We start from the raw sequence: 14,168 nt of genomic DNA, 5'->3' as shown, positions 1-14,168 counted from the left end.
TACAAACAGTTCATAACTTTAAAAAAATGTTTGTGCTGGGGACTATTTTATGTTTTTTTCCAGTCAATTGGACTACACTTTATCTTGTGTTTAAACTGAACATCTCTTTTCAAATCTCTCCTCCAGTTACCCGTGGGTGTCAGAACTATGCATACACAGACAGTGAAGCGAATGAGAGATGTTGCTATTCAGACCATGTACACTATGGAGGAACTATCAATTGAGGCGAGGCGTGTTCAGGCTCGAGATGCTCATGTCCAATGGCCAGAACATGAATTAACTGTGTTTGGAGACTACAGCAAAGTTGCATTGGACCATTGCTACTGTGCGACCGCACCACCACAAGAAGATGTTATTGAATGTATTGAAGATAGCTCTGAAGTAATTGCAGATCAATTCACACAATCTACACCCGCCAAAAATTTGCCACCCAAAAACCTGTCGACATTGTTGTGTTCTCCCATCAATGTTGAAGTAATAAATGTCGAAATGACAGAGAATGAACCAGCCGCAGCATCCATAGACGCATCAGAACTTGATATCAGCGATATTACTTTCCAATGTATTGAAATCTCCACAACGTCACAGGCCGAAACAACGTTGACGCAGGATGACAGTCTAATGAAAGAGAGCAAATACATTGTATTCGACAGTTGTTTGATGGAAATTATAAGTATGCTGAAATGTGGGCATTCAGTTAGAGGGAAAGTATGTGGGAAGCCATTGATTAATGTAACTCGTCAAACAAAAAGGCAGTAACGTCAAAATAAATGCCGCCTGTTGATTAAATCATAGGTTCTCATGGTCTGCACAAACGATGCTGGGGAAAATGCCAGCAGGCAAACTACTGTGTGCAGCTGCATCACTTTTTAGTGGCTCCAGTTTTAGAAAGTTAGAGGCTTTCTTTCAGTTTGTGGGACTCCATTTAATTTCTAAATCGCTGTACTACATATACCAACGTGATTATCTGTTTCCGGCCATTAGTGATGCTTGGAAAATTGAACAATTGTCTCTAGCAAGTACATTCGAAGGGAAACGTTTCAGGCTAGCCGGCGATGGACAGTGCGACAGCCCTGGATTTTCTGCCAAGTACTGCACCTACCACTTTCAGGACATGGATAGTAAGAAAATTGTGAGTTCGGTGGTCGTGCAGGTAACACAATGTACATAATCAGTGGCCATGGATAAACTAGGATTTATAAAATCAGTGGAATATCTACAATCAAGGGGAATGCACATCGACCTCATAGCCACGGACAGACACGTTTCAATTGCCAAGACAATGAGAGAGCAGTTCCCACATATTAATCATCAATTTGACGCATGGCATCTTGCTAAATCAATCAATAAGAAAATCTCAGCTCCAGGAAAAAAAAAAGGTTTTGAAAGTATTTTGCAGTGGTCCCATTCTATCACCAACCATCTTTGGTGGAGCTCAAAAACTTGCGAAGGGTCAGTGGAAATACTACTTGAAAAATGGCAGTCACTGATGCACCACTGTACCAACGTTCACCGCTGGACAGCAAATCAACATTTCCACCAATGTGAACATGGCCCTTTGTCCCCAGAGGAGGCACGGAAGAAGTGGTTGATTCCATCTTCACCGACACACAAAGCCATTGAGAAGATTGTACAGGCCAAAGCGCTTGCATTTTAGCTTTCGGGGTATGAAACATCGCACTCTACTAGCGGTCTTGGCACATAACAGCAATGTCGGACGTGAACAATCTAGGACTAGGGGTAAAGTGAGGATGCCTCGCTACACTAAGGTGTTTTCAAAACAAAGTAAGCAATGGGTGATCAAACCAGTCTATGATGAAATGCAGTTCGACTTTGTGAAAGGCCTTATTGTTGCTGTGTTAGAGAAGCACAGATATGGAATTTTGGACGTTTCTGTGCAGAGCAGTGATCCATTGCCACCGAACATTGAGACTGTGCCATGCCCACCCGAAGCACAGCTGGTTGTGAAGAACAAATCCTGGTTTAAATAATTGCAATACGATTGTCTTTTTGTAAATAAATGTTATTGTACAGTGTACCTGTAACCCTAACCCCTACCTTCACCATCATGGGTGGTGAACAAGCTGGGTGTCATCTTTGAATTCTCTATATTCACCTCATATATGTGTATGTATATATTTTTCTCATGTCTCATCTCATGTAAATGTAAATGCTGCGCACTGTTGCGCACTGTTAACGGAGGGGAGGCTTGCGTATTGCAAATAATAAAACAAACAAACAAACAATAAATCTCACTTTTAACTCAACTCCTGTGGTACTTTATACTTTTCCTGACCTTCCGCCAAAAATTAAATGTCTCAATTTGGGCTGCAAAGCTCGCAGACAACGGGGACAAAATTGGGGCACTTAGAACGCGCCAAGCGTGCCGTGGCATTTGGGAGAGAAGCCAGTTCGCATTTGCACATTGAGGCGCACTACATAGAGGGATTCTAAACTTCAAGCTCTCACAGATGCCTATACTACGTGATGTTGCAAATAAAGAATGCGAAGGACAAGGTATAAGTATAAGGGTCTATTGTTTTTTGACCTTGAGACAGGGACCATGCCGAAAGAACTACATTTGAAGGGGGTGCGCAACAACGTAAGAGACGATAAGGCAGAAAATTCAGAAACTAGACCGAGTTTCATTTTAGTTCAGTATACGAAAAATCGTTGTCAAGAGCACGGTCCGTTTTACAGACTGCATTACGAAGAGATACAATGGAAATTTCAAATATAATGTAAGTAAATCTTTAAACGCTTTTATACCAGAATGAAGATTTAATGAATGAATGCATGAATAAATGAATGAATGAAGAGCTAGGAAAAGCAAGGAGAACGTGTTCGTAGTGTGCACATGGGCACGCAGGTCCACTGGTCTCACCGATCTCGGTCCTTGGCCCAGCCACTTTTCCCTGCACTGCCTACCTGCACTACGGGACTGTCTCTGTATCCTTCAGCCCCTTCTCCCGGCATTTACCTTGCACTTGCCACCAGCTGGCCCTATTATTTAATTTGTATTCAACTAACCATGTACAGCACTTTTACCCTCCCTCCCCCCTTCCCCATGCGCGATCAGAAAGACACCTGGCCTAGTAGGATCGTTGTCTGTCTGCCCTTGTTCCCCACCTGCCTCGTCGCGCCTTGAAACACTTGAGTATAGGCGCGTTACAAATGCCATATCATATATCATATCATTCCTCACGCATGTAGACTAACTGTCGTTTATCATTGTGTGTTGGCCTCCATTTATTTCGTTACTTTTCGCATTGATTTTAGAGCCGAACATACTCCATTGAACTATCCTTGCAAGCAAATAGTTTCTGATCGGCTGTATTAAATAAAATGAGTAATATTAATGAAGATCGGCTGGCGAGACTAATTATAATTTTTTTGTTTTCATAACAGGTATTTGCTCCCCTTCTGCTACTGCCATCGATTTGAGACACCAGCAGATGGCTTTTACAGTAGACACCTGCAGCTTCGTGTGAACAACTGGAGCACACTGACAATTTTATGGGACGATCGCCAAGGGCCCACATGCCCTTACGCTGTACTAGTGGCTAGAAGCAACATATCAACCTTTACGATGGACTAGTGCCTAGTTGATGGAACAGCCTTGCGGTTCACAGTGCTTCCAAAGTGCTTCTTTTAACGAAAAGCAACACCCTGTGTACCATGGCGGATACAGATAAAAGAAAATAAATGGCTTTCGGAGTTCATATGGCAATTGCTGAATATTCTCTAAACATTTAATGTCAAATAAATCTACTTTACCAAATGTACCGTGTTGCTGTTTGATTTTAAAGTACAGTTTCATATTCCGAATTGTGGCGCGCTGTGTTGTGAGATGGTCTGTGTTGGTTTCCGGGTTCTATGTGGAGTCGCGTAGAAGACGACTGGGCGCGTTTGCCTATGCAGCACAGTAACGTCACAGAGAGAGGTGGGGAATATGAATGTTTGAATAATGTCAGGCTCAGGGGCGGGGTAATTGATTTAGTGCCGCAGAAGCAGGTCAGCCAGGGCGATGCGGCAAGTGATAGGATTATCACAAAATGGCGGCTCCCTGGTGCCTGTTTTCGCGTGCGTTTAATGGACGAAAACTCGGGTAAGGTCCATAGGAAAGTTTTCTAAAATCGAGCCACTTAGGCTTAAAAAAACATGGCCGACCCGTAGGGACAATACAAATTTTTACTAGCCCATGCCTTTAAAACCACCTCAAGAACAACCAGCAAACAGACAACAAGAGTCCCGAAAAGCATTAGAGCTCAAGGAAAAGTCAACCAAGATCAGACCTCAGAACCCTCAGCCTATCCTTGTCACGTCCCCTATAACCATGTATGAAGATAACAACTCAAATCTAGAGGAACTACGCAACCTAACTACGCACATGGATCCACAAGACCTAGGGACGCATGAGATATCTATCTATCCTAACAAATCTGCGCAGGTCAACATTGATGAATATATCACCAACTCATCTGAGATCTCTATTTTAACTGATTTTACTTGCGAGGAAATCTCAGATGTATCTTTAGATTATTCAATAAGAAAGAGAATAACTCCCATTGAGAGCCCGGCTACCAACGACAAGCCATCAGGTCACCGGACACAGCCTAATCAAAGGCCCCCAAGATACCCAGACGATCAGGGATTTAATATGGATGCAAGGGACCAGATAACAGCTGACGACTTACGCCTACCTCAATTTGTCAACCCCTTGATTCAAAGAACACATTACAGCGTGTGGCTGGAAAACCTTATTCACAGACCCGCCCCTCTGATACTAAACAGGACGAATGTCCTGCTACTTTTACAGGCAACACCCCAATTAAAAGAAATTTGCCAGAACACATTAAGGTGGTTACATTTGAGGACCATCATTCCCTAGACAAAATTGAACTCTGGGATATTACTGTTATGGAAAAGATTCTATTGATGGAAAAAATCCTACTAAAACATGTAAACACATCACAGAGCATACCAACGATGGGAACTGAAATAAACCTTGATCAAAATCAATCCAGAATGGAGTATAATGAGATCTGAGAACATAAATCAATGGACACAAAATACCATCATAAAAATACAAATTAAAGACACCAATCAACACCCCCCTCCCCCTGGGGAAACATGAGAGACTCATATCAATTATGAATCTATATTGGAACCCGGCGGCCATCAACAATGACACTTTTCTTGACAGAGTATTCATGACGATAGATGATCTTATTGATAAACATCGGACCATTGAATTCATCATCTGCAGAGACTTAAATGTACATGTACACGCCTCCAACGTTCAACTTCTAGACCAGAAGGACCTATCAATACGATCGTGAAGATGGTCTAAAGAAATACACATCCACAATCTTATTCTAACAGGACATGCTACGGACGATCAAAATAACACTGGGTATGAGGAAACTCCTCTGCAATTTTATTTATCTATCCGCGGAATTGAAGGCCTCAGTAGTGAAAGTAAACACTATTCCAACCGCGAAAAGGAATCACTATCAATTGATAATACAAGGTTCGGGTCTGACTCAACACAGACAGATATAACCGGTCAGCCAACTAGAAATTATCGGTTCATCCACAAGACTAAGAATAAGCCAAATCCAAGCCTCAAATTTACCCAATCTCTTTCAACAAGCGACCATGGAAGACGCTGATAAACTGAATTATGAATGGCTTCTGATTCCTTTTCGTAAGCAAAATTCCTTGCAATGAAAAAAGAACTATAAACACACATATAATGCAGAACTAGCAGACAAAAAGAAAGCCCTGTGGAAGACACTACGTCTATTGAGGACAAACATCAACCCAGACAATATTCTAAAAATAAAAACAGCCAAACACTTGTATTGTAACTGGAGGAAATCCGATCAAATGACTCTACTGTAAAAAGATGCAGAAGCTATGCTGACATCATACAAAACCTATAATTTGGGAGAGCTCTGGAACCTGCTGAATAACAACTCTCAGCATCAGCATATATGCTAACTGCAAATGTCACTCAAGAAAAATGGATACAACCTTTTCCACCATATACAAAGCCCGTACAACGGATTCCATTGCCCTTGACAACCATGATAAAGAAGTGGCATATATCATGGGACAACAAGAAATCGTAGAGATGATCCACAACCTAAACGCCTCTCGTGCCTCAGGCCCAGACAGACTCTCTAACGCGATCATTAAGAAGGACCCTCAGACCTGGGAAAATCTGACGGAACAACTTTTTCCCCTAATCAATAAACTAAACCAGATTCCTCGTTCTTGTCAAACTGCCACAATAATTCCTATCTTCAAACAAGGAACTCAACCCCATAGGGAAACTGTTTGGTTCACTCTTGCTCAAAAAACGTAGCAAGTGGGCTTCAGCTAACAACCGATTTGCCACAAGAAAAACAGGCTTTACGGCAAACGTTGGCACTAACGTGATCTACTATTACTAAATCTAATTAAAAAATGAAGTGATAAAGAACAACACCATCGTTTACGCAGCCTTCATTGACCTCCACATGGCTTTCGATGCCATTTCCGGACAGAAACTATGCAATAAACTAACAGCCTGGAAATGTCCCACGGAAATCATTGAGCCAATCAAACTACTATACTCCAACACATCAATAACCATCAGACTGTCTAAAGAAGGAGCAACCACCTCTTCCATCCAAACATCGAACAGTCTGAAACAGGGCTACCCCCTTGCTGCCCCACTTTACAATCTCTTCACTGCAGACTTCGAAGATCATCTCCAAAATAACTCCCTAAACCCTCTAAGAATCCATTCTGTTCCCGTCCCAGCAATGATGTACGCAGAAGACATTGTATTACTTGACAAGGCGACATCTGGTCTACAAGCCACCTTGCAACTCCTGGGTGAATACATGGAACACAACGAACTGCGCATCAATGCAAAAAAAACGACACAAGAAGAAAAACTCTTTTAAGTTCACATTAGTGTCACGGAATTCCCCCTTTGTATGTATGTATGTATGTATGTATTTAATTTTTATATAGCGCCGATAGCCCGCGGGCATCAGGGCGCTTGAACGTAGAACACTGATACAGCAAGACCAAGGACAAACAACACATATGGATCGGACGGATGGTACAGCTAACTAATAAGCGACGAGGTCTCTAATTAAGAACCTGCGCCCACGGGTTCTTATCAGATGGACTATGTTAATGAATGGACAAGCAAACAAACTCATTTTCACAATCACTCAATTTCTTCACAATATACTAAAACTGGACAATTCGATAATTTGAAACAGTAACATAATCGACTCACTATTCTATCCTAACTGCTATAATGCTAGATTGACGTTCCTTCAGTCTCTTTCTCTTATGCTTTTCTATGATCAGTTAATACCAGCCTGTGTACAAATTCTTGAAATGACGATTATGTCTGTGAAATGTATAAATGAAAAGTTTATATTTAAACTACATCATTTTAAAATTAAATTAAATTTAAAAAAAATAAATTCTCAAGATGTACCTTTTCAGATCAAAGATTATAACATTAAATTGTTTAACTAATCAACTAATTTTGGTGAATTTGTTACTCACGACATACGTGCCACCAACAAACTCCCCAAATATTTGTCCATGTTTCCAGACCAAAAAATCAGAGACAGCTACATGAAAATTTGCTTGAACACTATACCGACACAATTCAAACTGGCTAATTCTAGAAAAATACCCTTCACAGAGCAATACTGTCGTTTCTGTCAGGACCTTGAAACATCAGAAATGTTACACCGTCTGATAATGATATGTCCAGCCCTCGCTCAAAAGAGAGCTCTCTTTGGTGCCTTCTTTGAAATCTCTTCGCAGCAATTGGATGCCGAAACCAGATGGACTATGTTAATGAATGGACAAGCAAACAAACTCATTTTCACAATCACTCAATTTCTTCACAATATACTAAAACTGGACAATTCGATAATTTGAAACAGTAACATAATCGACTCACTATTCTATCCTAACTGCTATAATGCTAGATTGACGTTCCTTCAGTCTCTTTCTCTTATGCTTTTCTATGATCAGTTAATACCAGCCTGTGTACAAATTCTTGAAATGACGATTATGTCTGTGAAATGTATAAATGAAAAGTTTATATTTAAACTACATCATTTTAAAATTAAATTAAATTTAAAAAAAATAAATTCTCAAGATGTACCTTTTCAGATCAAAGATTATAACATTAAATTGTTTAACTAATCAACTAATTTTGGTGAATTTGTTTCTCACCTGGGAGCGATCCTTGTAGGATTTCTTGGGCGGTGTCTTCTTACGCACGGACCTGGTCTTGTATAAGCCCGCTCAAGCCTCTTCTGGCTCCAGCATGCGTTCAGAGCTCCAGGATTCAGACACTCCGGGATCCAGGAACAAAGAAGGTAAGCACACAGCAAACGAGTCCGGGAAACAAGGAGGAAGGAAGAGGGTAATGGGAATGGAATTAGGAGGTCCAGGAACAAGGACAACAGTGTAGCGAACTACGGAGCACACGTCTAGTCGCTGCTTGCAGTAGCATTGGGACGCGCGGGTCTGCGGGGGCGCGGCCTATTTGTAAATACGCTGCGTCTGACGTAAGGACAAGGAAGATGTTGCACGTTAGACAGCCATGTTGGGAGTATCAAGGAGTGCAAGCCCTGTTGTGACAAGGACCATGATGTCCAAAAGGGGCATGTTCTGTGGATCATGACAATTACATGGCCATGAACTGGATGAAGTCATCACTTTCAAATATTTAGGAATAACCATCAACCAATCAAAGGTGGAGAAAGAATGGACAACCAACCTTAAAGAGAAAATGCAACCCATAGCAAGGCAAGACTGCTTTCTACATCGAAAATAGGGCAAGTTTTCATTTAAACCGATAATCTCCTATTACAGACAAAAAGTGATTCCAACAATAACCTACGGAGGTGAATCCATGATCATCGCACAAAACATCAATTGGCTAAAACTTGAAGCCATTTTCTGGTGAAAATTCTTGAGGCTTCCTCTGAACTACCCAATGGCTAGAATAAGATACAAAGTAGCGACCCAATCACTAGCTTCTCTTGTCCTATGGAAGCAATTAGACATACTCCGCAAAACAATGTCTGATGAGAAAACACCAGCCATGCAAATCTTGCGATCCCATCCCAAAGCCATGAACAATTCCGTTCTACAAGCTTGGAAACACGACCTAAAACGACAACTGGCTAATGAGGACATCTCTATCGAAATGCTAACCTTACGACCGCAATATGCAAAAAGAAAGCTCATGCGGAACGACTGGATAAAGACAAATAAGGAGAAAGCAACGTACCATGTGAGTCTCCAATGCCCTGGCGACATACGTGCCACCAACAAACTCCCCAAATATTTGTCCATGTTTCCAGACCAAAAAATCAGAGACAGCTACATGAAAATTTGCTTGAACACTATACCGACACAATTCAAACTGGCTAATTCTAGAAAAATACCCTTCACAGAGCAATACTGTCGTTTCTGTCAGGACCTTGAAACATCAGAAATGTTACACCGTCTGATAATGATATGTCCAGCCCTCGCTCAAAAGAGAGCTCTCTTTGGTGCCTTCTTTGAAATCTCTTCGCAGCAATTGGATGCCGAAACCAGATGGACTATGTTAATGAATGGACAAGCAAACAAACTCATTTTCACAATCACTCAATTTCTTCACAATATACTAAAACTGGACAATTCGATAATTTGAAACAGTAACATAATCGACTCACTATTCTATCCTAACTGCTATAATGCTAGATTGACGTTCCTTCAGTCTCTTTCTCTTATGCTTTTCTATGATCAGTTAATACCAGCCTGTGTACAAATTCTTGAAATGACGATTATGTCTGTGAAATGTATAAATGAAAAGTTTATATTTAAACTACATCATTTTAAAATTAAATTAAATTTAAAAAAAATAAATTCTCAAGATGTACCTTTTCAGATCAAAGATTATAACATTAAATTGTTTAACTAATCAACTAATTTTGGTGAATTTGTTATGTACAAGGAGTGTACTACTGAAGTGGTTGAGAATGAGGAGACACATGGTCCCAAGGGGTATCGGCCTAAAAAATGCAGACTAATCTATGCCGAACAAGCGATTGTTGCGCTATAGGTGGCAAAAAAAATCTTGAATCCCATTGAACCGAACAAAGGAATATAAGGTGTTCCCGTCTCCTTGTTTGGTGTAATGAGGTCAGGGGTTGCAGTGGTGTCCCCCACTTCCATTACATGGATAGCGGGGGGCAATAAAGAAAAAAAAGAAAAAGAAAAAAAGCACTCAGCGGTGCCAGTTCCGACCCACGTTAGTTACTGACACTGCAGGGATAAAAGGGAGTCAGTGGCACACATAGAAATGTGCAGCCGAAAGGTAAGTAGGGATGTAAAGGAAAAGTGGGTATTGGAATGCAGGCAAAAGTGATATATGTGATCACTGCACCTCACTGTTTTTGTATTCAGCATTTTTTTTGTCGACGCAGTGATCACATAGATCCGTCCCGGGGTATATAAATGATATTGTAAAAGATAAGTTATCATCCATTTGTCTTTTCATGTCATTTTTATTATGTGAAAATGGTTTGCATATGGAAATGATGTTTTATTTGTACATATGTGTATTTGTATCTTGAAATAGAAGAGTAAAATGCTTGGTTTATTCATTTTCAAAATGCTCTTTTTCAGCTGTGTGTTGAAGTTGGCAAATCAAGATTGACTGTAGCAGCACACTAGGAAAACAAGGGAAAAAAACAGGCAGGCTTTCATTCTTTAGAAGTTATTTAATTGATATTACATTTTGGGGTTGCAATTCATATATTCTGTAAGTGTGCTATAAATTAAGCATGGTTTTCTTAATCGATTAGAGACCTAGGAAGAAGAGGAGCAGAAAAACTCAGGCCTCACCACAAACTACTGATGTTGCTTGCCAAATCGATGTCACTTGCCACTAACTAAATTGTAAGGCATGGCATACTCGTCTTAAGATTCAGAGTTGGGATGTAGATGTGCAGTGGCTAGAATTTGAACAGAATGTCACCAGTGACTCATGGAAAGTAAACATGGATCATTGTTACAGCTCTCAACGTCCCCCAGAAGAGACAGACAACACAGAAGATATTTCAAAATTATTTGCAGACCTGCTCACACAATCCACACCCTCTAAAAAATGTAAATCATAGAAACAATGTTCCTTGTTTCCTCAATACATGCTGAATATCCAGAAATATCACAGACTGAAATAACTAAAACATCTTCGTATTTGATCGAAAAATGTGTTAATGATTTGGACTTCACTCTTCCTAATGTGGAGGACTTGTTCACCACCATTGAATCACAAACCACTGTACTGCATGACGATTCACTATTAAGGGAGCCAAAATACCTTGTAGTCGACTGCTGCCTGCTAGAGATTCTCAAAATGATTGAATACAATCATAAATTACGTAAGAGGACATGTGGGGAGCCATTAGTTAAGTTTACTCCTGCAGTCAAAGGCACCAACCTGAAGATCCAGGGTAACTGTGTCCACCAACATAACACATTTTCATGGTCTGCTCAACCTATCCTTGGAAAAGTACCTGATAGAAATGTACTTTGTTGTTTAGTGGATCAACGTTCAGTAAATGTCAAGAGTCTAAATTTGTGGGGCTTGAGTTCCTTGCTAAAAACGCATACTACAAATGTCAGAGCAATTTATTTGTTCCCCCCCCTTTGGCCAAGCTTGGAATCTCAAAAAGAGATCAATGGACAATGGTCTTGTAGGCCAGAGACTCAGGCTTGCTGGTGATGGACAGTGTGACATTTCTGTTTTTCTGCTAAATACTGCACTTACCACTTCCGACACATGGAAAGCAAAGGAATAGTGAGTTCAGTCATTGTGCAAGTGTCTGAATGTACATCTTCTGTTGCCATGGAGAAATATGGTTTCATTAAATCAATTGAACTTCGGCAATCCTGGGAATGCAAATAGACCTGATAGCCACTGACAGGCATGTTGGAATAGCAAAGGCCATGCGAGAGCAATTCCCACACATAAAGCATTAATTTGATTAATGGCACATCGCAAAATCAATATCTAAAAGGATAACAGCTGCTGGTAAAAAAGGGTCAAGAAAACATTTCAAATTGGTCACAGTCTATCAGCAACAATCTTTGGTGAAACTCAAAAGCTTGTGACGGATTTGTAGATATTTTTCCTGAAAAGTGGCGTTCAGTGTTGAACCATTGTTCAAACATGGACTTGTGGTAAGAAAACAAACATTTTCATGAAGGTGTACATGGACCCTTGAGTAATGAGAAGGAGCGTAGGAAAACATGGTTGGTGCCATGCTCCCCTCCTCACACAGCACGCAATAAGATTGTGTGAGTTCCATGATGGAGCACCGGGTTTATTGCACACGGGGATGCCCGGCCAAAGCATACAAGATATGGGGGAAATGGGAAGAGACTGGACCTTGACAACCTGACTCAATGGTGATTACAGTGGGAGTGGATGGTTAGGGGAACTGAGGGCGGGCGGGCGATGGTGGCTTGGGTTACTGAAAACACTATGTGAACTTGCAATTGAAGGTGCTGGCTTAGAGTGCTTCTAAACGTTTAATTTTGTGTACTTTACCTTGTGGGTGTTCTGTTACCACCCCCTTGTCTCGTGGTTGTTTTGTTTATGTCATAAAATACAATAAAATGTTTTACCAAAAAAAAGAAGATTGTGTGAAAAATGGCGTTTACAAAAAGAAACAAACACAGGGTGGCAAGGCTAATATTCCACCAGATAGAATTTGAATGTGTTACAGATCTGACATTGGCTGTGCTGGCCATGCATATGCATGGAATGGCTCCAGATTTTGTTCCTAGGGCCCAGTCTATGCCACAGAACATTGAAAAAGTGGTTTGTCCTCCAAAACATAAACATGTTAAAAGGTTGACTTCGAGATTCAAATGATGTGTTGCAGTCTTTACAATTTTATCCAAAGAAAGTTTCAATCATTTGTCTATGTTTGGAAACTGTATTGCTCACACAAATAATGTAATAGTATAACACTTGAAATGTAATGGTTGAAGAATTTCATTTAAATATTTTTTGGGAAATAATCTTGGTAGATATGCTTTAATAGTTCTGTTTTACTTGTCTTTGTATTTTTTCCCCTCAATATCATTGATTTTTATTTAATCAATAAAAGATAATGGCCCTCATTATGAGTATGGTGGTAAGTGGTCAAATTGAAGGTAACTGAGTTACCTCCAATTTTACCACTACGCCAAATCATGTTTCACCCAAATTGGTGTTAATTACACAGGTGGAAATTCCTCAATTAGAATTTACTCCAGAGGTAATTCTTCCAACAATTGGTGGAATTATGACTGTGGCCAAGCCCATCGGCTGAATCACCTAAAACAAAATAACACCTTATTTCTACCGACTTACAAGTAGACTCCCTGGAATTTCCTCCAAAAATCAGAGGAATTACAGCTAAAAACATAGACGATTTACCTCCACCAACGTGGAGGAGGTAAATGCAGACAGGTCACTGAAATCAAGGTGCAGGTGTACTGGATCACCTCAGGAGGAGCATATAAGGACCACACCCTCCCCCAAAGCATGTCCAGGAAACATGCAGCCACAAGCAAATGTTTATCATGGCCACCGCTACCCCTTACCCCACATACTGCTACAGCAGCATGCGAGACCCCCGCATGAAAGGAAACAGGCACCACAAAGGCACAGGAGATGCATGGCAAGGGGGGTCACCCATACCATGTGTCCGTCCACCCCCCAGGGACACTAACAGTCAGTCAATCAGTGACCCTCTCCTCTACCGTTCAGACCACCCCACCATCACCGAACTTGGGTACATGGGTACATAATATTCAATACATTGAAATTACTATAAGTCCCATTATGCAATGACAGAAGTTCACAGAACAGACGCAGTACACTGACTGACCCGCCGCGGAACACAGACAGTACTCATGTGATGACAGGTATCCTGCCTTGCAAGGCTGCACAATGCATTCAGGACACCCGCCACAGCCATACTAAAAATGCACTGCAACACTATAACTGAAAAATGATTTGCAGATGACATGACACTGACAAATCCTCGATTGATGATGAATCCTGCAATGTGACTGACTGC

Source organism: Ambystoma mexicanum, chromosome 4q (genome assembly GCF_040938575.1).
Source record: "Ambystoma mexicanum isolate Mex_15411 chromosome 4q, UKY_AmexF1_1, whole genome shotgun sequence".
NCBI classification, from domain to species: Eukaryota; Metazoa; Chordata; class Amphibia; order Caudata; family Ambystomatidae; genus Ambystoma; species Ambystoma mexicanum.
The sequence above is the reverse complement of the archived record's forward strand: the minus strand, read 5'-3'. Positions refer to the sequence as shown.